Below are 22,417 nucleotides of genomic sequence, written 5' to 3'. Positions count from 1 at the left end.
CATGCAGAATCTTAAGGACATAGCTCATGTCCAAGGCACCAAAGCTAGCTAAAAAGTCAATAATCGATATCTAAAACTTGAATTGTACTACTTCTTACTGGCTATTACATCAACTTTAAAGCTTCATCTGTGTTCTACTATGGTGCTTTCAGTGTCTCTGAATACTGCAGCACGCGACATAGCTTTGCAGACGATAAGTACAACCGTTTCAGACAGAAGAGCGGCCAATGTGACGATCTTGCTTCAAGTTGATTCGATAACAAATGACGAAAACGGACGGATTTCTCAGGTTTTTACTACATATGAACACTTTTCACATACTCCCGAACAACTAGGCTGCTAGTCCTCCTTTCATGCAGAATCTTAAGGTCCTAGCTCATGTCCAAGGCACCAAAGCCAGCTAAAAAGTCAATAATAGTTACCTAAAACTTGAATTGTACTACTTCTGACTGGCTATTACATCAACTTAGAAGCTTCATCTGTGTTCTACTATGGTGCTTTAAGTGTCTCCGCATACCGCAGCATGCGACATAGCTTTGCAGACGATAAGTACTACCGTTTCAGAGAGAAGAAGGGCCAATGTGACGATCTGGCTTTAAGTCAATTCGATAACAAATGACGAAAATGGACGGATTTCTCAGGTTTTTACTACATATGAACACTTTTCACATTTTCCCATGCAATTCGGCTGCTAGTCCTCCTTTCATGCAGAATCTTAAAGACATAGATCATGACCTGGGCACCAAAGCCAGCTAAAAAGTCAATTATCGATACCTAAAACTTGAATTGTACTACTTCTTACTGGCTATTACATCAACTTAGAAGCTTCATCTGTGTCCCGCTATGGTGATTTTAGTGCCTCCGCATACCGCAGCACGCGACATAGCTTTGCAGACGATAAGTACAACCGTTTCAGAGAGAAGAGGGGCAAATGTGACGATCTGGCTTTAAGTCGATTGGATAACAAATGACAAAAACGAACGGATTTCTCAGGTTTTTACTACATATGAACACTTTTAACATTGTCCCTTGCAATTCGGCTGCTAGTCCTCCTTTCATGCAGAATCTTAAGGTCCTAGCTCATGTCCAAGGCACCAAAGCCAGCTAAAATGTCAATATTCGATACCTAAAACTTGAATTGTACTACTCCTTACTGGCTATTACATCAACTTAGAAGCTTCATCTGTGTTCTACTATGGTGCTTTCAGAGTCTCCGCATACCGCAGCACGCGACATAGCTTTGCAGACGATAAGTACAACCGTTTCAGAGAGAAGAGCGGCCAATGTGACGATCTGGCTTTAAGTCGACTCGATAACAAATGACGAAAACGGACGGATTTCTCAGGTTTTTACTACATATGAACACTTTTCACATTCTCCCATGCAACTCGGCTGCTAGTCCTCCTTTCATGCAGAATCATAAAGTCCTAGCTCATGTCCACGGCAGAAAAGCCAGCTAAAAAGTCAATAATCGATACCTAAAACTTGAATTGTACTACTTCTTACTGGGTATTACATCAACATAGAAGCTTAATCTGTGTTCTACTATGGTACATTTAGTGTCTCCGCATACCGCAGCAGGCGACATAGCTTTGCAGACGATAAGTACAACCGTTTCAGAGAGAAGAGCGGCCAATGTGACGCACTGCTTTAAGTCGATTCGATAATAAATTACGAAAACGGACGGATTTCTCAGGTTTTTACTACATATGAACACTTTTCGCATCCTCCCGTGCAACTCGGCTGCTAGTCCTCCTTTCATGCAGAATCTTAAGGTCCTAGCTCATGTCCAAGGCACTAAAGCCAGCTAAAAAGTCAATATTCGATACCTAAAACTTGAATTGTACTACTCCTTACTGGCTATTACATCAACTTAGAAGCTTCATCTGTGTTCTACTATGGTGCTTTTAGTGTCTCCGCATACCGCAGCACGCGACATAGCTTTGCAGACGATAAGTACAACCGTTTCAGAGAGAAGAGTGGCCAATGTGACGCACTGCTTTAAGTCGATTCGATAATAAATTACGAAAACGGACGGATTTCTCAGGTTTTTACTACATATGAACACTTTTCGCATCCTCCCGTGCAACTCGGCTGCTAGTCCTCCTTTCATGCAGAATCTTAAGGTCCTAGCTCATGTCCAAGGCTCCAAAGCCAGCTAAAAAGTCAATATTCAATACCTAAAACTAGAATTGTACTACTCCTTACTGGCTATTCCATAACTTAGAAGCTTCTTCTGTGTTCTACTATGGTGCTTTTAGTGTCTCCGCATACCGCATCACGCGACATAGCTTTGCAGACGATAAGTACAACCGTTTCAGAGAGAAGAGCGGCCAATGTGACGATCTGGCTTTAAGTCGTTTCGATAACAAATGACGAAAACGGACGGATTTCTCAGGTTTTTAGTACATATGAACACATTTCACATACTCCCGTGCAACGCGGCTGCTAGTCCTCCTTTCATGCATAATCTTAAGCTCCTAGCTCATGTCCAAGGCACAAAAGCCAGCAAAATAGTCAATAAACGATACCTAAAACTTGAACTGTACTACTTCTTACTGGCTATTACATCAACTTAGAAGCTTCATCTGTGTTCCGCTATGGTGATTTTAGTGCCTCCGCATACCGCAGCACGCGACATAGCTTTGCAGACGATAAGTACAACCATTTCAGAGAGAAGAGGGGCAAATGTGACGATCTGGCTTTAAGTCGATTCCATAACAAATGACAAAAACGAACGGATTTCTCAGGTTTTTACTACATATGAACACTTTTAACATTGTCCCTTGCAAATCGGCTGCTAGTCCTCCTTTCATGCAGAATCTTAAGGTACTAGCTCATGTCCAAGGCACCAAAGCCAGCAAAAAGTCAATATTCGATACCTAAAACTTGAATTGTACTACTCCTTACTGGCTATTCCATCAACTTAGAAGCTTCATCTGTGTTCTACTATGGTGCTTTTAGTGTCTCCGCATACCGCATCACGCGACATAGCTTTGCAGACGATAAGTACAACCGTTTCAGATAGAGGAGCGGCCAATGTGACGATCTGGCTTTAAGTCGATTCGATAACAAATGACGAAAATGGACGGATTTCTCAGGTTTTTACTACATATAAACACTTATCACATACTCCCGTGCAACGCGGGTGCTAGTCCTCCTTTCATGCAGAATCTTAAGGTCCTAGCTCATGTCCAATGTACCAAAGCCAGCTAAAATGTCAATAATCGATACCTAAAACTTGAGTTGTACTACTTCTCACTGGCTATCACATCAACTTAGAAGCTTCATCTGTGTTCTACTATGGTGCTTTTAGTGTCTCCGCATACTGCAGCACGCGACATAGCTTTGCAGACGATAAGTACAACCGTTTCAGAGAGAAGAGGGGCCAATGTGACGATCTGGCTTTAAGGCGATTCGATAACAAATGACGAAAACGGACGGATTTCTCAGGTTCTTACTACATATGAACACTTTTCGCATCCTCCCGTGCAACTCGGCTGCTAGTCCTCCTTTCATGCTGAATCTTAAGGTCCTAGCTCATGTCCAAGGCACCAAAGCCAGCTAAAAAGTCAATATTCGATACCTAAAACTTGAATTGTACTACTCTTTACTGGCTATTACATCAACTTAGAAGCTTCATCTGTGTTCTACTATGGTGCTTTTAGTGTCTCCGCATACCGCAGCACGCGACATAGCTTTGCAGACGATAAGTACAACCGTTTCAGAGAGAAGAGCGGGCAATGTGACGATCTGGCTTCAAGTTGATTCGATAACAAATGACGAAAACGGACGGATTTCTCAGGTTTTTACTACATATGAACACTTTTCACATTCTCCCATGCAACTCGGCTGCTAGTCCTCCTTTCATGCAGAATCTTAAGGACATAGCTCATGTCCAAGGCACCAAAGCCAGCTAAAAAGTCAATAATCGATATCTAAAACTTGAATTGTACTACTTCTTACTGGCTATTACATCAACTTTAAAGCTTCATCTGTGTTCTACTATGGTGCTTTCAGTGTCTCTGAATACTGCAGCACGCGACATAGCTTTGCAGACGATAAGTACAACCGTTTCAGACAGAAGAGCGGCCAATGTGACGATCTTGCTTCAAGTTGATTCGATAACAAATGACGAAAACGGACGGATTTCTCAGGTTTTTACTACATATGAACACTTTTCACATACTCCCGAACAACTAGGCTGCTAGTCCTCCTTTCATGCAGAATCTTAAGGTCCTAGCTCATGTCCAAGGCACCAAAGCCAGCTAAAAAGTCAATAATAGTTACCTAAAACTTGAATTGTACTACTTCTGACTGGCTATTACATCAACTTAGAAGCTTCATCTGTGTTCTACTATGGTGCTTTAAGTGTCTCCGCATACCGCAGCATGCGACATAGCTTTGCAGACGATAAGTACTACCGTTTCAGAGAGAAGAAGGGCCAATGTGACGATCTGGCTTTAAGTCAATTCGATAACAAATGACGAAAATGGACGGATTTCTCAGGTTTTTACTACATATGAACACTTTTCACATTTTCCCATGCAATTCGGCTGCTAGTCCTCCTTTCATGCAGAATCTTAAAGACATAGATCATGACCTGGGCACCAAAGCCAGCTAAAAAGTCAATTATCGATACCTAAAACTTGAATTGTACTACTTCTTACTGGCTATTACATCAACTTAGAAGCTTCATCTGTGTTCCGCTATGGTGATTTTAGTGCCTCCGCATACCGCAGCACGCGACATAGCTTTGCAGACGATAAGTACAACCGTTTCAGAGAGAAGAGGGGCAAATGTGACGATCTGGCTTTAAGTCGATTGGATAACAAATGACAAAAACGAACGGATTTCTCAGGTTTTTACTACATATGAACACTTTTAACATTGTCCCTTGCAATTCGGCTGCTAGTCCTCCTTTCATGCAGAATCTTAAGGTCCTAGCTCATGTCCAAGGCACCAAAGCCAGCTAAAATGTCAATATTCGATACCTAAAACTTGAATTGTACTACTCCTTACTGGCTATTACATCAACTTAGAAGCTTCATCTGTGTTCTACTATGGTGCTTTAAGTGTCTCCGCATATCGCAGCACGCGACATAGCTTTGCAGACGATAAGTACAACCGTTTCAGAGAGAAGAGCGGCCAATGTGACGATCTGGCTTGAAGTTGATTCGATAACAAATGACGAAAACGGACGGATTTCTCAGGTTTTTACTACATATGAACACTTTTCACATACTCCCGATCAACTCGGCTGCTAGTCCTCCTTTCATGCAGAATCTTAAGGTCCTAGCTCAGGTCCAAGGCACCAAAGCCAGCTAAAAAGTTAATAATCGATACCTAAAACTTGAATTGTACTACTGCTGACTGGCTATTACATCAACTTAGAAGCTTCATCTGTGTTCTACTATGGTGCTTTTAGTGTCTCCGCATACCGCAGCACGCGACATAGATTTGCAGACGATAAGTACAACCGTTTCAGAGAGAAGAAGGGCCAATGTGACGATCTGGCTTTAAGTCGATTCGATAACAAATCACGAAAATGGTCCGATTTCTCTGGTTTTTACTACATATGAACACTTTTCACATACTCCCGTGCAACGCGGCTGCTAGTCCTCCTTTCATGCAGAATCGTAAGCTCCTAGCTCATGGACAAAGGCACAAAAGCCAGCAAAATAGTCAATAATCGATAACTAAAACTTGAACTGTACTACTTCTTACTGGCTATTACATCAACTTAGAAGCTCCATCTGTGTTCATTTATGGTGCTTTCAGTGTCTCCGCATACCGCAGCACGCGACATAGCTTTGCAGACGATAAGTACTACCGTTTCAGTGACAAGAGCGGCCAATGTTCCGATCTGGCTTTAAGTTGATTCGATAACAAATGACGAAAACGGACGGATTTCTCAGGTTTTTACTACATATGAACACTTTTGACATACTCCCGTGCAACGCGGCTGCTATTTCTCCTTTCATGCAGAATCTTAAGGTCCTAGCTCATGTCCAAGGCTCCAAAGCCAGCTAAAAAGTCAATAATCGATACCTAAAACTTGAATTGTTCTACTTCTCACTTGCTATTACATCAACTTAGAAGCTTCACCTGTGTTCTACTATGGTGCTTTTAGTGTCTCCGTATACCGCAGCACGCGACATAGCTTTGCAGACGATAAGTACAATCGTTTGAGAGAAGAGGGGAGAATATGTCAATCTGGGTTTAAGTCGATTCGATAACAAATGACGAAAACGGACGGATTTCTCAGGTTGTTACTACATATGAACACATTTCACATACTCCCGTGCAACGCGGCTGCTAGTCCTCTTTTCATGCAGATTCTTAAGCTCCTAGCTCATGTACAAAGGCACAAAAGCCAGCAAAATAGTCAATAATCGATACCTAAAACTTGAACTGTACTACTTCTTACTGGCTATTACATCAACTTAGAAGCTTCATCTGTTTTCTACTATGGTGCTTTTAGTGTCTCCGTATACCGCAGCACGCGACATAGCTTTGCAGACGATAAGTACAACCGTTTCAGAGAAGAGGGGCCAATGTGACAATATGGGTTTAAGTCGATTCGATAACAAATGACGAAAACGGACGGATTTCTCAGGTTTTTACTACATATGAACACTTTTCACATTCTCCCATGCAACTCGGCTGCTAGTCCTCCTTTCATGCAGAATCTTAAGGTCCTAGCTCATGTCCAAGGCACCAAAGAATGGTAAAAAGTCAATAATCGAAACTAAGTCTTGAATTGTACTACATTTAACTGGATATTACTTCAACTTAGAAGCTTCATCTGTGTTCTACAAAGGTGATTTAAGTGTCTCCGCATACCGCAGCACGCGACATAGCTTTGCAGACGATAAGTACAACCGTTTCAGAGAGAAGAGCGGCCAATGTGACGATCTGGCTTTCAGTCGATTCGATAACAAATTACGAAAACGGACGGATTTCTCTGGTTTTTACTACATATGAACACTTTTCACATACTCCCGTGCAACGCGGCTGCTAGTCCTCCTTTCATGCAGAATCTTAAGCTCCTAGCTCATGTCCAAGGCACCAAAGCCAGCTAAATAGTCAATAATCGATACCTAAATCTTGAACTGTACTACTTCTTACTTGCTATTACATCAACTTAGAAGCTTCATGAGTGTTCTACTATGGTGCTTTTAGTGTCTCCGCATACTGCAGCACGCGACATAGCTTTGCAGACGATAAGTACAACCGTTTCAGAGAGAAGAGCGGCCAATGTGACGATCTGGCTTTAAGTCGATTCGATAACAAATGACGAAAACGGACGGATTTCTCAGGTTTTTACTACATATGAACACTTTTCACATTCTCCCATGCAACTCGACTGCTAGTCCTCCTTTCATGCAGAATCTTAAGGTCCTAGCTCATGTCCAAGGCACCAAAGAATGGTATAAAGTCAATAATCGAACCTAAGTCTTGAATTGTACTACATTTAACTGGATATTACTTCAACTTAGAAGCTTCATCTGTGTTCTACAATGGTGATTTAAGTGTCTCCGCATACCGCAGCACGCGACATAGCTTTGCAGACGATAAGTACAACCGTTTCAGAGAGAAGAGCGGCCAATGTGACGATCTGGCTTTCAGTCGATTAGATAACAAATGACGAAAACGGACGGATTTCTCTGGTTTTTACTACATATGAACACTTTTCACATACTCCCGTGCAACGCGGCTGCTAGTCCTCCTTTCATGCAGAATCTTAAGCTCCTAGCTCATGTCCAAGGCACCAAAGCCAGCTAAATAGTCAATAATCGATACCTAAATCTTGAACTGTACTACTTCTTACTTGCTATTACATCAACTTAGAAGCTTCATGTGTGTTCTACTATGGTGCTTTTAGTGTCTCCGCATACTGCAGCACGCGACATAGCTTTGCAGACGATAAGTACAGCCGTTTCAGAGAGAAGAGCGGCCAATGTGACGAACTGGCTTTAAGTCGATTCGATAACAAATGACGAAAACGGACGGATTTCTCAGGTTTTTACTACATATGAACACTTTTCACATACTCCCGTGCAACGCGGCTGCTAGTCCTCCTTTCATGCAGAATCTTAAGCTCCTAGCTCATGTCCAAGGCACAAAAGCCAGCAAAATACTCAATAATCGATACCTAAAACTTGAACTGTACTACTTCTTACTTGCTATTACATCAACTTAGAAGCCTCATCTGTGTTCCACTATGGTGCTTTTAGTGTCTCCGCATACCGCAGCACGCGACATAGCTTTGCAGACGATAAGTACTACCGTTTCAGAGAGAAGAGCGGCCAATGTGACGATCTGGCTTTAAGTCGATTCGATAACAAATGACGAAAACGGACGGATTTCTCAGGTTTTTACTACATATGAACACTTTTCACATACTCCCGTGCAACGCGGCTGCTAGTCCTCCTTTCATGCAGAATCTTAAGGTCCTACCTCATGTCCAAGGCTCCAAAGCCAGCTAAAAAGTCAAAAATCAATACCTAAAACGTAAATTGTACTACTTCTTACTGGCTATTACATCAACTTAGAAGCTTCGTCTATGTTCTACTATGGTGGTTTAGTGTCTCCGCATACCGCAGCACGCGACATAGCTTTGCAGACGATAAGTACAACCGTTTCAGAGAGAAGAGCGGCCAATGTGACGATCTGGCTTCAAGTCGATTCGATAACAAATGACGAAAACGGACGGATTTCTCAGGTTGTTACTACATATGAACACTTTTCACATACTCCCGTGCAACGCGGCTGCTAGTCCTCTTTTCATGCAGATTCTTAAGCTCCTAGCTCATGTACAAAGGCACAAAAGCCAGCAAAATAGTCAATAATCGATACCTAAAACTTGAACTGTACTACTTCTTACTGGCTATTACATCAACTTAGAAGCTTCATCTGTGTTCTACTATGGTGCTTTTAGTGTCTCCGTATACTGCAGCACGCGACATAGCTTTGCAGACGATAAGTACAACCGTTTCAGAGAAGAGGGGCCAATGTGACAATCTGGGTTTAAGTCGATTCGATAACAAATGACGAAAACGGACGGATTTCTCAGGTTTTTACTACATATGAACACTTTTGACATACTCCCGTGCAACGCGGCTGCTATTTCTCCTTTCATGCAGAATCTTAAGGTCCTAGCTCATGTCCAAGGCTCCAAAGCCAGCTAAAAAGTCAATAATCGATACCTAAAACTTGAATTGTTCTACTTCTCACTCGCTATTACATCAACTTAGAAGCTTCACCTGTGTTCTACTATGGTGCTTTTAGTGTCTCCGTATACCGCAGCACGCGACATAGCTTTGCAGACGATAAGTACAATCGTTTGAGAGAAGAGGGGCCAATATGTCAATCTGGGTTTAAGTCGATTCGATAACAAATGACGAAAACGGACGGATTTCTCAGGTTTTTACTACATATGAACACTTTTCACATTCTCCCATGCAACTCGGCTGCTAGTCCTCCTTTCATGCAGAATCTTAAGGTCCTAGCTCATGTCCAAGGCACCAAAGCCAGCAAAAAATTCAATAATCGATACCTAAAACTTGAATTGTACTACTTCTTACTGCCTATTACATCAACTTAGAAGCTTCATCTGTGTTCATTTATGGTGCTTTCAGTGTCTCCGCATACCGCAGCACGCGACATAGCTTTGCAGACGATAAGTACAACCGTTTCAGAGACAAGAGCGGCCAATGTGACGATCTGGCTTTAAGTCGATTCGATAACAAATGACGAAAACGAACGGATTTCTCAGGTTTTTACTACATATGAACACTTTTCACAATACTCCCGTGCAACGCGGCTGCTAGTCCTCCTTTCGTGCAAAATCTTAAGGTCCTACATCATGTCCATGGCTCCAGAGCCAGGTAAAAAGTCAAAAATCGATTCCTAAAACGTAAATTGTACTACTTCTTACTGGCTATTACATCAACTTAGAAGCTTCATCTATGTTCTACTATGGTGCTTTTAGTGTCTCCGCATACCGCAGCACGCGACATAGCTTTGCAGACGATAAGTACAGCCGTTTCAGACAGAACTGCGGCCAATGTGACGATCTGGATTTAAGTCGATTCAGTAACAAATGATGAAAACGGACTGATTTCTCAGGTTTTTACTACATATGAACACTTTTCACATTTTCCCGTTCAACTCGGTTGCTAGTCCTCCTTTCATGCAGAATCTTAAGGTCCTAGCTCATGTTCAAGGCACCAAAGCCGGCTAAAAAGTCAATAATCGATACCTAAAACTTGAATTGTACTACCTCTTACTTGCTATTAAATCAACTTAGAAGCTTCATCTGCGTTCTACTATGGTGCTTTTAGTGTCTCCACATACCGCAGCACGCGACATAGCTTTGCAGACGATAAGTACAACCGTTTCAGAGAGAAGAGCGGCCAATGTGACGATCTTTCTTTAAGTCGTTTCGATAACAAATGACGAAAACGGACGGATTTCTCACGTTTTTACTACATATGAACACTTTTCACATACTCCCGTGCAACGCGGCTGCTAGTCCTCCTTTCATGCATAATCTTAAGCTCCTAGCTCATGTCCAAGGCACAAAAGCCAGCAAAATAGTCAATAATCGATACCTAAAACTTGAACTGTACTACTTCTTACTGGCTATTACATCAACTTAGAAGCCTCATCTGTGTTCCACTATGGTGCTTTTAGTGTCTTCGCATACCGCAGCACGCGACATAGCTTTGCAGACGATAAGTACTACCGTTTCAGAGAGAAGAGCGGCCAATGTGACGATCTGGCTTTAAGTCGATTCGATAACAAATGACGAAAACGGACGGATTTCTCAGGTTTTTACTACATATAAACACTTTTCACATACTCACGTGCAACGCGGCTGGTAGTTCTCCTTTCATGCAAAATCTTAAGGTCCTAGCTCATGTCCAAGGCACCAAAGCCAGCAAAATAGTCAGTAATCGATACCTAAAACTTGAATTTTACTACTTCTTACTGGCTATTACATCAACTTAGAAGCTTCATCTGTGTTCTACTATGGTGCTTTTAGTGTCTCCGCACACCGCATCACGCGACATAGCTTTGCAGACGATAAGTACAACCGTTTCAGAGAGAAGAGCGGCCAATGTGACGATCTGGCTTATGTCGATTCGATAATAAATTACGAAAACGAACGGATTTCTCAGGTTTTTACTACACATGAACACTTTTCGCATTCTCCCGTTCAACTCGACTGCTAGTCCTCCTTTCATGCAGAATCTTAAGGTCCTAGCCCATGTCCAAGGCACCAAAGCCAGCTAAAATGTCAATAATCGATACCTAAAACTTGAATTGTACTACTTCTTACTGGCTATTACATCAACTTAGAAGCTTAATCTTTGTTCTACTATGGTGCTTTTAGTGTCTCCGCATACCACAGCACGCGACATAGCTTTGCAGACGATACGTACAACTGTTTCAGAGAGAAGAGCGGCTACTGTGACGCACTGCTTTAAGTCGATTCGATAATAAATTACGAAAATGGACGGATTTCTCAGGTTTTTAGTACATATGAACACTTTTCGCATTCTCCCGTGCAACTCGGCTGCTAGTCCTCCTTTCATGCAGAATCTTAAGGTCCTAGCTCATGTCCAAGGCACCAAAGCCAGCTAAAAAGTCAATAATCGATACCTAAAACTTAAATTGTACTACTCCTTACTGGCTATCACATCAACTTAGAAGCTTCATCTGTGTTCTACTATGGAGCTTTTAGTGTCTCCGCATAACGCAGCACGCGACATAGCTTTGCAGACGAGAAGTACAACCGTTTCAGAGAGAAGAGCGGGCAATGTGACGATCTGGCTTCAAGTTGATTCGATAACAAATGACGAAGACGGACGGATTTCTCAGGTTTTTACTACATATGAACACTTTTAACATTGTCCCTTGCAACTCGGCTGCTAGACCTCCTTTCATGCAGAATCTTAAGGTCCTAGCTCATGTCCAAGGCACAAAAGCCAGCAAAAAGTCCATAATCGATACCTAAAACTTGAATTGTACTACTTCTTACTGGCTATTACATCAACTTAGAAGCTTAATCTGTGTTCTACTATGGTGCTTTTAGTGTCTCCGCATACCGCAGCACGCGACATAGCTTTGCAGACGATAAGTACAACCGTTTCAGAGAGAAGAGCGGCCAATGTGACGATCTGGGTTTAATTCGATTCGATAACAAATGACGAAAATGGACGGATTTCTCAGCTTTTTACTACATATAAACTGTTTTCACATACTCCCATGCAACGCGGCTGCTAGTCCTCCATTCATGCAGAATCTTAAGGTCCTAGCTCATGTCCAAGGCACCAAAGCCAGCTAAAAAGTCCATAATCGATACCTAAAACTTGAACTGTACTACTTCTTACTGGCTATTAAATCAACTTAAAAGCTTAATCTGTGTTCTACTATAGTGCTTTTAGTGTCTCCGCATACCGCAGCACGCGACATAGCTTTGCTGACGATAAGTACAACCGTTTCAGAGAGAAGACCGGCCAATGTGACGATCTGGCTTTAAGTCGATTCGATAACAAATGACGAAAACGGACGGGTTTATCAGGTTTTTACTACATATGAACACTTTTCGCATTCACCCGTGCAACTCAGCTGCTAGTCCTCCTTTCATGCAGAATCTTAAGGTCCTAGCTCATGTCCAATGTACCAAAGCGAGCTAAAAAGTCAATAATCGATACCTAAAACTTGAATTGTACTACTTCTTACTTGCTATTACATCAACTTAGAAGCTTCATGTGTGTTCTACTATGGTGCTTTTAGTGTCTCCGCATACTGCAGCACGCGACATAGCTTTGCAGACGATAAGTACAACCGTTTCAGAGAGAAGGGCGGCCAATGTGACGATCTGGCTTTAAGTCGATTCGATAATAAATTACGTAAACGGACGGATTTCTCAGGATTTAACTACACATGAACACTTTTCGCATTCTCCCGTTCAACTCGACTGCTAGTCCTCCTTTCATGCAGAATCTTATGGTCCTAGCTCATGTCCAAGGCACCAAAGCCAGCGAAAATGTCAATAATCGATACCTAAAACTTGAATTGTACTACTTCTTACTGGCTATTACATCAACTTAGAAGCTTAATCTTTGTCCTACTATGGTGCTTTTAGTGTCTCCGCATACCGCAGCACGCGACATAGCTTTGCAGACGATAAGTACAACCGTTTCAGAGAGAAGAGCGGCTACTGTGACGCACTGCTTTAAGTCGATTCGATAATAAATTACGAAAACGGACGGATTTCTCAGGTTTTTACTACATATGAACACCTTTCGCATTCTCCCGTGCAACTCGGCTGCTAGTCCTCCTTTCATGCAGAATCTTAAGGTCCTAGCTCATGTCCAAGGCACCAAAGCCAGCAAAATAGTCAGTAATCGATACCTAAAACTTGAATTTTACTACTTCTTACTGGCTATTACATCAACTTAGAAGCTTCATCTGTGTTCTACTATGGTGCTTTTAGTGTCTCCGCATACCGCATCACGCGACATAGCTTTGCAGACGATAAGTACAACCGTTTCGGAGAGAAGAGCGGCCAATGTGACGATCTGGCTTCAAGTTGATTCGATAACAAATGACGAAAACGGACGGATTTCGCTGGTTTTTACTACATATGAACACTTTTCACAATACTCGCGTGCAACGCGGCTGCTAGTCCTCCTTTCGTGCAGAATCTTAAGGTCCTACCTCATGTCTAAGGCTCCAAAGCCAGCTAAAAAGTCAAAAATCGATACCTAAAACGTAAATTGTACTACTTCTTACTGGCTATTACATAAACATAGAAGCTTCATCTGTGTTCTACTATGGTGCTTTTAGTGTCTCCGCATACCGCAGCGCGCGACATAGCCTTGCAGACGATAAGTACAACCGTTTCAGAGAGAAGAGCGGCCAATGTGACGATCTGGCTTATGTCGATTCGATAATAAATTACGAAAACGAACGGATTTCTCAGGTTTTTACTACACATGAACACTTTTCGCATTCTCCCGTTCAACTCGGCTGCTAGTCCTCTTTTCATGCAGAATCTTAAGGTCCTAGCTCTTGTCCAAGGCACCAAAGCCAGCTACAAAGTCAATAATCGTTACCTAAAACTTGAATTGTACTACTTCTTACTGGCTATTACATCAACTTAGAAGCTTCATCTGTGTTCCACTATGGTGATTTTAGTGTCTCCGCATACCGCAGCACGCGACATAGCTTTGCAGACGATAAGTACAAACGTTTCAGAGAGAAGGGCGGCCAATGTGACGATCTGGCTTTAAGTCGATTCGATAATAAATTACGTAAACGGACGGATTTCTCAGGATTTAACTACACATGAACACTTTTCGCATTCTCCCGTTCAACTCGACTGCTAGTCCTCCTTTCATGCAGAATCTTAAGGTCCTAGCTCATGTCCAAGGCACCAAAGCCAGCTAAAATGTCAATAATCGATACCTAAAACTTGAATTGTACTACTTCTTACTGGCTATTACATCAACTTAGAAGCTTAATCTTTATTCTACTATGGTGCTTTAAGTGTCTCCGCATACCGCAGCACGCGACATAGCTTTGCAGACGATAAGTACAACCGTTTCAGAGAGAAGAGCGGCTACTGTGACGCACTGCTTTAAGTCGATTCGATAATAAATTACGAAAACGGACGGATTTCTCAGGTTTTTACTACATATGAACACTTTTCGCATTCTCCCGTGCAACTCGGCTGCTAGTCCTCCTTTCATGCAGAATCTTAAGGTCCTAGCTCATGTCCAAGGCACCAAAGCCAGCTAAAAAGTCAATATTCGATACCTAAAACTTAAATTGTACTACACCTTACTGGCTATCACATCAACTTAGAAGCTTCATCTGTGTTCTACTATGGAGCTTTTAGTGTCTCCGCATAACGCAGCACGCGACATAGCTTTGCAGACGATAAGTACAACCGTTTCAGAGAGAAGAGCGGGCAATGTGACGATCTGGCTTCAAGTTGATTCGATAACAAATGACGAAAACGGTCGGATTTCTGAGGTTTTTACTACATATGAACACTTTTCACATCCTCCCATGCAACGCGGGTGCTAGTCCTCCTTTCATGCAGAATCTTAAGGTCCTAGCTCATGTCCAAGGCACAAAAGCCAGCAAAAAGTCCATAATCGATACCTAAAACTTGAATTGTACTACTTCTTACTGGCTATTACATCAACTTAGAAGCTTAATCTGTGTTCTACTATAGTGCTTTTAGTGTCTCCGCATACCGCAGCACGCGACATAGCTTTGCAGACGGTAAGTACAACCGTTTCAGAGAGAAGAGCGGCCAATGTGACGCACTGCTTTAAGTCGATTCGATAATAAATTACGAAAACGGACGGATTTCTCAGGTTTTTACTACATATGAACACTTTTCGCATTCTCCCGTGCAACTCGGCTGCTAGTCCTCCTTTCATGCAGAATCTTATGGTCTTAGCTCATGTCCAAGGCACCAAAGCCAGCTAAAAAGTCAATAATCGATACCTAAAACTTGAATTGTACTACTTCTTACTGGCTATTACATCAACTTTGAAGCTTCATCTGAGTTCTACTATTGTGCTTTTAGTGTCTCCGCATACCGCAGCACGCGACATAGCTTTGCAGACGATAAGTACAACCGTTTCAGAGAGAAGAGGGGCCAATGTGACGAACTGGCCTCAAGTCGATTAGATAACAAATGACGAAAATGGACCGATTTCTCAGGTTTTTACTACATATGAACACTTTTCACATACTCCCGTGCAACGCGGCTGATAGTCCTCCTTTCATGCAGAATCTTAAGGTCCTAGCTCATGTCCAAGGCACCAAAGCCAGCTAAAAAGTCAATATTCGATACCTAAAACTTGAATTGTACTACTCCTTACTGGCTATTACATCAACTTAGAAGCTTCATCTGTGTTCTACTATGGTGCTTTTAGTGTCTCCGCATACCGCAGCACGCGACATAGCTTTGCAGACGATAAGTACAACCGTTTCAGAGAGAAGAGGGGCCAATGTGACGAACTGGCTTTAAGTCGATTCGATAACAAATGACGAAAATGGACGGATTTCTCAGGTTTTTACTACATATGAACACTTTTCACATACTCCCGTGCAACGCGGCTGCTAGTCCTCCTTTCATGCAGAATCTTAAGGTCCTAGCTCATGTCCAATGCACCTAAGCCAGCAAAAAAGTCAATAATCGATACCTAAAACTTTAATTGTACTACTTCTCACTGGCTATCACATCAACTTAGAACCTTCATCTGTGTTCCGCTATGGTGCTTTTAGTGTCTCCGCATACCGCAGCACGCGACACAGCTTTGCAGACGATAAGTACAATTGTTTCAGAGAGAAGAGGGGCCCATGTGACGATCTGGCTTTAAGTCGATTCGATAACAAATGACGAAAACGGACGGAGTTCTCAGGTTTTTACTACATATGAACACTTTTTACATCCTCCCGTGCAACGCGGCTGCTAGTCCTCCTTTCATGCAGAATCTTTAGGTCCTAGCTCATGTCCAAGGCACAAAAGCCAGCTAAAAAGTCAATAATCGATACCTAAAACTTGAATTGTACTACGTCTCACTGGCTATCACATCAACTTAGAAGCTTCATCTGTGTTCTACTATGGTGCTTTTAGTGTCTCCGCATACTGCAGCACGCGACATAGCTTTGCAGACGATAAGTACAACCGTTTCAGAGAGAAGAGGGGCCCATGTGACGATCTGGCTTTAAGTCGATTCGATAACAAATGACGAAAACGGACGGATTTCTCAGGTTTTTACTACATATGAACACTTTTCACATTCTCCCATGCAACTCGGCTGCTAGTCCTCCTTTCATGCAGAATCATAAGGTCCTAGCTCATGTCCAAGGCAGAAAAGGCAGCTAAAAAGTCAGTAATCGATACCTAAATCTTGAATTGTACTGCTTCTTACTGGCTCTTACATCAACTTAGAAGCTTAATCTGTGTTCTACTATGGTGCTTTTAGTGTCTCCGCATACCGCAGCACGCGACATAGCTTTGCAGACGATAAGTACAACCGTTTCAGAGAGAAGAGCGGCCAATGTGACGCACTGCTTTAAGTCGATTCGATAATAAATTACGAAAACGGACGGATTTCTCAGGTTTTTACTACATATGAACACATTTCGCATCCTCCCGTGCAACTCGGCTGCTAGTCCTCCTTTCATGCAGAATCTTAAGGTCCTAGCCCATGTCCAAGGCACCAAAGCCAGCTAAAAAGTCAATAATCGATACCTAAAACTTGAATTGTACTACTTCTCACTGGCTATCACATCAACTTAGAAGCTTCATCTGTGTTCTACTATGGTGCTTTTAGTGTCTCCGCATACTGCAGCATTCGACATAGCTTTGCAGACGATAAGTACAATCGTTTCAGAGAGAAGAGCGGCCAATGTGACGATCTGCTTTGTCGATTCGATAACAAATGACGAAAACGGACGGATTTCTCATTTTTTTACTACAGATGAACACTATTCACATTCTCCCATGCATCTCGGCTGCTAGTCCTCCTTTCATGCAGAATCATAAGGTCCTAGCTCATGTCCAAGGCATAAAAGCCAGCTAAAAAGTCAATAATCGATACCTAAAACTTGAATTGTACTACTTCTCACTGGCTATCACATCAACTTAGAAGTTTCATCCGTGTTCTACTATGGTGCTTTTAGTGTCTCCGCATACTGCAGCACGCGACATAGCTTTGCAGACGATAAGTACAACCGTTTCAGAGAGAAGAGCGGCCAATGTGACGCACTGCTTTAAGTCGATTCGATAATATATTCCGAAAACGGACGGATTTCTCAGGTTTTTACTACATAAGAACACTTTTCGCATCCTCCCGTGCCACTCGGCTGCTAGTAATCCTTTCATGCACAATCATAAGGTCCTACCTCATGTCCAAGGCACCAAAGCCAGCTAAAAAGTCAATTTTCGATACCTAAAACTTGAATTGTACTACTCCTTACTGGCTATTACATCAACTTAGAAGCTTCATCTGTGTTCTACTATGGTGCTTTTAGTGACTCCGCATACCGCAGCACGCGACATAGCTTTGCAGACGATAAGTACAACCGTTTCAGAGAGAAGAGCGGGCAATATGACGATCTGGCTTCAAGTTGATTCGATAACAACTGACGAAAAAGGATGGATTTCTCAGGTTTTTACTACATATGAACACTTTTCACATTCTCCCATTCAACTCGGCTGCTAGTCCTCCTTTCATGCAGAATCTTATGGTCTTAGCTCATGTCCAAGGCACCAAAGCCAGCTAAAAAGTCAATAATCGATACTTAAAACTTGAATTGTACTACTTCTTACTGGCTATTACATCAACTTTGAAGCTTCATCTGAGTTCTACTATGGTGCTTTTAGTGTCTCCGCATACCGCAGCACGCGGCATAGCTTTGCAGACGATAAGTACAACGGTTTCAGAGAGAAAAGCGGGCAATGTGACGATCTGGCTTCAAGTTATTCGATAACAAATGACTAAAACGGACGGATTTCTCAGGTTTTTACTACATATGAACACATTCCACATTCTCCAATGCAACTCGGCTGCTAGTCCTCCTATCATGCAGAATCTTAAGGACATAGCTCATGTCCAAGGCACCAAAGCCAGCTAAAAAGTCAATAATCGATACCTAAATTGACTACATCTTACTAGCTAATACATCAACTTAGAAGCTTCATCTGTGTTCCACTATGGTGATTTTAGTGTCTCCGCATACCGCAGCACGCGACATAGCTTTGCAGACGATAAGTACAACCGTTTCAGAGAGAAGAGAGGCCAATGTGACGATCTGGCTTTAAGTCGATTCCATAACAAATGACGAAAATGGACGGATTTCTCAGCTTTTTACTACATATAAACTGTTTTCACATACTCCCATGCAACGCGGCTGCTAGTCCTCCATTCATGCAGAATCTTAAGGTCCTAGCTCATGTCCAAGGCACCAAAGCCAGCTAAAAAGTCCATAATCGATACCTAAAACTTGAACTGTACTACTTCTTACTGGCTATTAAATCAACTTAAAAGCTTAATCTGTGTTCTACTATAGTGCTTTTAGTGTCTCCGCATACCGCAGCACGCGACATAGCTTTGCTGACGATAAGTACAACCGTTTCAGAGAGAAGACCGGCCAATGTGACGATCTGGCTTTAAGTCGATTCGATAACAAATGACGAAAACGGACGGGTTTATCAGGTTTTTACTACACATGAACACTTTTCGCATTCACCCGTGCAACTCAGCTGCTAGTCCTCCTTTCATGCAGAATCTTAAGGTCCTAGCTCATGTCCAATGTACCAAAGCGAGCTAAAAAGTCAATAATCGATACCTAAAACTTGAATTGTACTACTTCTTACTTGCTATTACATCAACTTAGAAGCTTCATGTGTGTTCTACTATGGTGCTTTTAGTGTCTCCGCATACTGCAGCACGCGACATAGCTTTGCAGACGATAAGTACAACCGTTTCAGAGAGAAGGGCGGCCAATGTGACGATCTGGCTTTAAGTCGATTCGATAATAAATTACGTAAACGGACGGATTTCTCAGGATTTAACTACACATGAACACTTTTCGCATTCTCCCGTTCAACTCGACTGCTAGTCCTCCTTTCATGCAGAATCTTATGGTCCTAGCTCATGTCCAAGGCACCAAAGCCAGCGAAAATGTCAATAATCGATACCTAAAACTTGAATTGTACTACTTCTTACTGGCTATTACATCAACTTAGAAGCTTAATCTTTGTCCTACTATGGTGCTTTTAGTGTCTCCGCATACCGCAGCACGCGACATAGCTTTGCAGACGATAAGTACAACCGTTTCAGAGAGAAGAGCGGCTACTGTGACGCACTGCTTTAAGTCGATTCGATAATAAATTACGAAAACGGACGGATTTCTCAGGTTTTTACTACATATGAACACCTTTCGCATTCTCCCGTGCAACTCGGCTGCTAGTCCTCCTTTCATGCAGAATCTTAAGGTCCTAGCTCATGTCCAAGGCACCAAAGCCAGCAAAATAGTCAGTAATCGATACCTAAAACTTGAATTTTACTACTTCTTACTGGCTATTACATCAACTTAGAAGCTTCATCTGTGTTCTACTATGGTGCTTTTAGTGTCTCCGCATACCGCATCACGCGACATAGCTTTGCAGACGATAAGTACAACCGTTTCGGAGAGAAGAGCGGCCAATGTGACGATCTGGCTTCAAGTTGATTCGATAACAAATGACGAAAACGGACGGATTTCGCTGGTTTTTACTACATATGAACACTTTTCACAATACTCGCGTGCAACGCGGCTGCTAGTCCTCCTTTCGTGCAGAATCTTAAGGTCCTACCTCATGTCTAAGGCTCCAAAGCCAGCTAAAAAGTCAAAAATCGATACCTAAAACGTAAATTGTACTACTTCTTACTGGCTATTACATAAACATAGAAGCTTCATCTGTGTTCTACTATGGTGCTTTTAGTGTCTCCGCATACCGCAGCGCGCGACATAGCCTTGCAGACGATAAGTACAACCGTTTCAGAGAGAAGAGCGGCCAATGTGACGATCTGGCTTATGTCGATTCGATAATAAATTACGAAAACGAACGGATTTCTCAGGTTTTTACTACACATGAACACTTTTCGCATTCTCCCGTTCAACTCGGCTGCTAGTCCTCTTTTCATGCAGAATCTTAAGGTCCTAGCTCTTGTCCAAGGCACCAAAGCCAGCTACAAAGTCAATAATCGTTACCTAAAACTTGAATTGTACTACTTCTTACTGGCTATTACATCAACTTAGAAGCTTCATCTGTGTTCCACTATGGTGATTTTAGTGTCTCCGCATACCGCAGCACGCGACATAGCTTTGCAGACGATAAGTACAAACGTTTCAGAGAGAAGGGCGGCCAATGTGACGATCTGGCTTTAAGTCGATTCGATAATAAATTACGTAAACGGACGGATTTCTCAGGATTTAACTACACATGAACACTTTTCGCATTCTCCCGTTCAACTCGACTGCTAGTCCTCCTTTCATGCAGAATCTTAAGGTCCTAGCTCATGTCCAAGGCACCAAAGCCAGCTAAAATGTCAATAATCGATACCTAAAACTTGAATTGTACTACTTCTTACTGGCTATTACATCAACTTAGAAGCTTAATCTTTATTCTACTATGGTGCTTTAAGTGTCTCCGCATACCGCAGCACGCGACATAGCTTTGCAGACGATAAGTACAACCGTTTCAGAGAGAAGAGCGGCTACTGTGACGCACTGCTTTAAGTCGATTCGATAATAAATTACGAAAACGGACGGATTTCTCAGGTTTTTACTACATATGAACACTTTTCGCATTCTCCCGTGCAACTCGGCTGCTAGTCCTCCTTTCATGCAGAATCTTAAGGTCCTAGCTCATGTCCAAGGCACCAAAGCCAGCTAAAAAGTCAATATTCGATACCTAAAACTTAAATTGTACTACACCTTACTGGCTATCACATCAACTTAGAAGCTTCATCTGTGTTCTACTATGGAGCTTTTAGTGTCTCCGCATAACGCAGCACGCGACATAGCTTTGCAGACGATAAGTACAACCGTTTCAGAGAGAAGAGCGGGCAATGTGACGATCTGGCTTCAAGTTGATTCGATAACAAATGACGAAAACGGTCGGATTTCTGAGGTTTTTACTACATATGAACACTTTTCACATCCTCCCATGCAACGCGGGTGCTAGTCCTCCTTTCATGCAGAATCTTAAGGTCCTAGCTCATGTCCAAGGCACAAAAGCCAGCAAAAAGTCCATAATCGATACCTAAAACTTGAATTGTACTACTTCTTACTGGCTATTACATCAACTTAGAAGCTTAATCTGTGTTCTACTATAGTGCTTTTAGTGTCTCCGCATACCGCAGCACGCGACATAGCTTTGCAGACGGTAAGTACAACCGTTTCAGAGAGAAGAGCGGCTACTGTGACGCACTGCTTTAAGTCGATTCGATAATAAATTACGAAAACGGACGGATTTCTCAGGTTTTTACTACATATGAACACTTTTCGCATTCTCCCGTGCAACTCGGCTGCTAGTCCTCCTTTCATGCAGAATCTTATGGTCTTAGCTCATGTCCAAGGCACCAAAGCCAGCTAAAAAGTCAATAATCGATACCTAAAACTTGAATTGTACTACTTCTTACTGGCTATTACATCAACTTTGAAGCTTCATCTGAGTTCTACTATTGTGCTTTTAGTGTCTCCGCATACCGCAGCACGCGACATAGCTTTGCAGACGATAAGTACAACCGTTTCAGAGAGAAGAGGGGCCAATGTGACGAACTGGCCTCAAGTCGATTAGATAACAAATGACGAAAATGGA

The sequence above is a fragment of the Schistocerca gregaria genome, unplaced genomic scaffold (assembly GCF_023897955.1).
Source record: "Schistocerca gregaria isolate iqSchGreg1 unplaced genomic scaffold, iqSchGreg1.2 ptg000405l, whole genome shotgun sequence".
Taxonomy (NCBI): Eukaryota; Metazoa; Arthropoda; class Insecta; order Orthoptera; family Acrididae; genus Schistocerca; species Schistocerca gregaria.
This window is presented reverse-complemented; position numbering follows the sequence as displayed.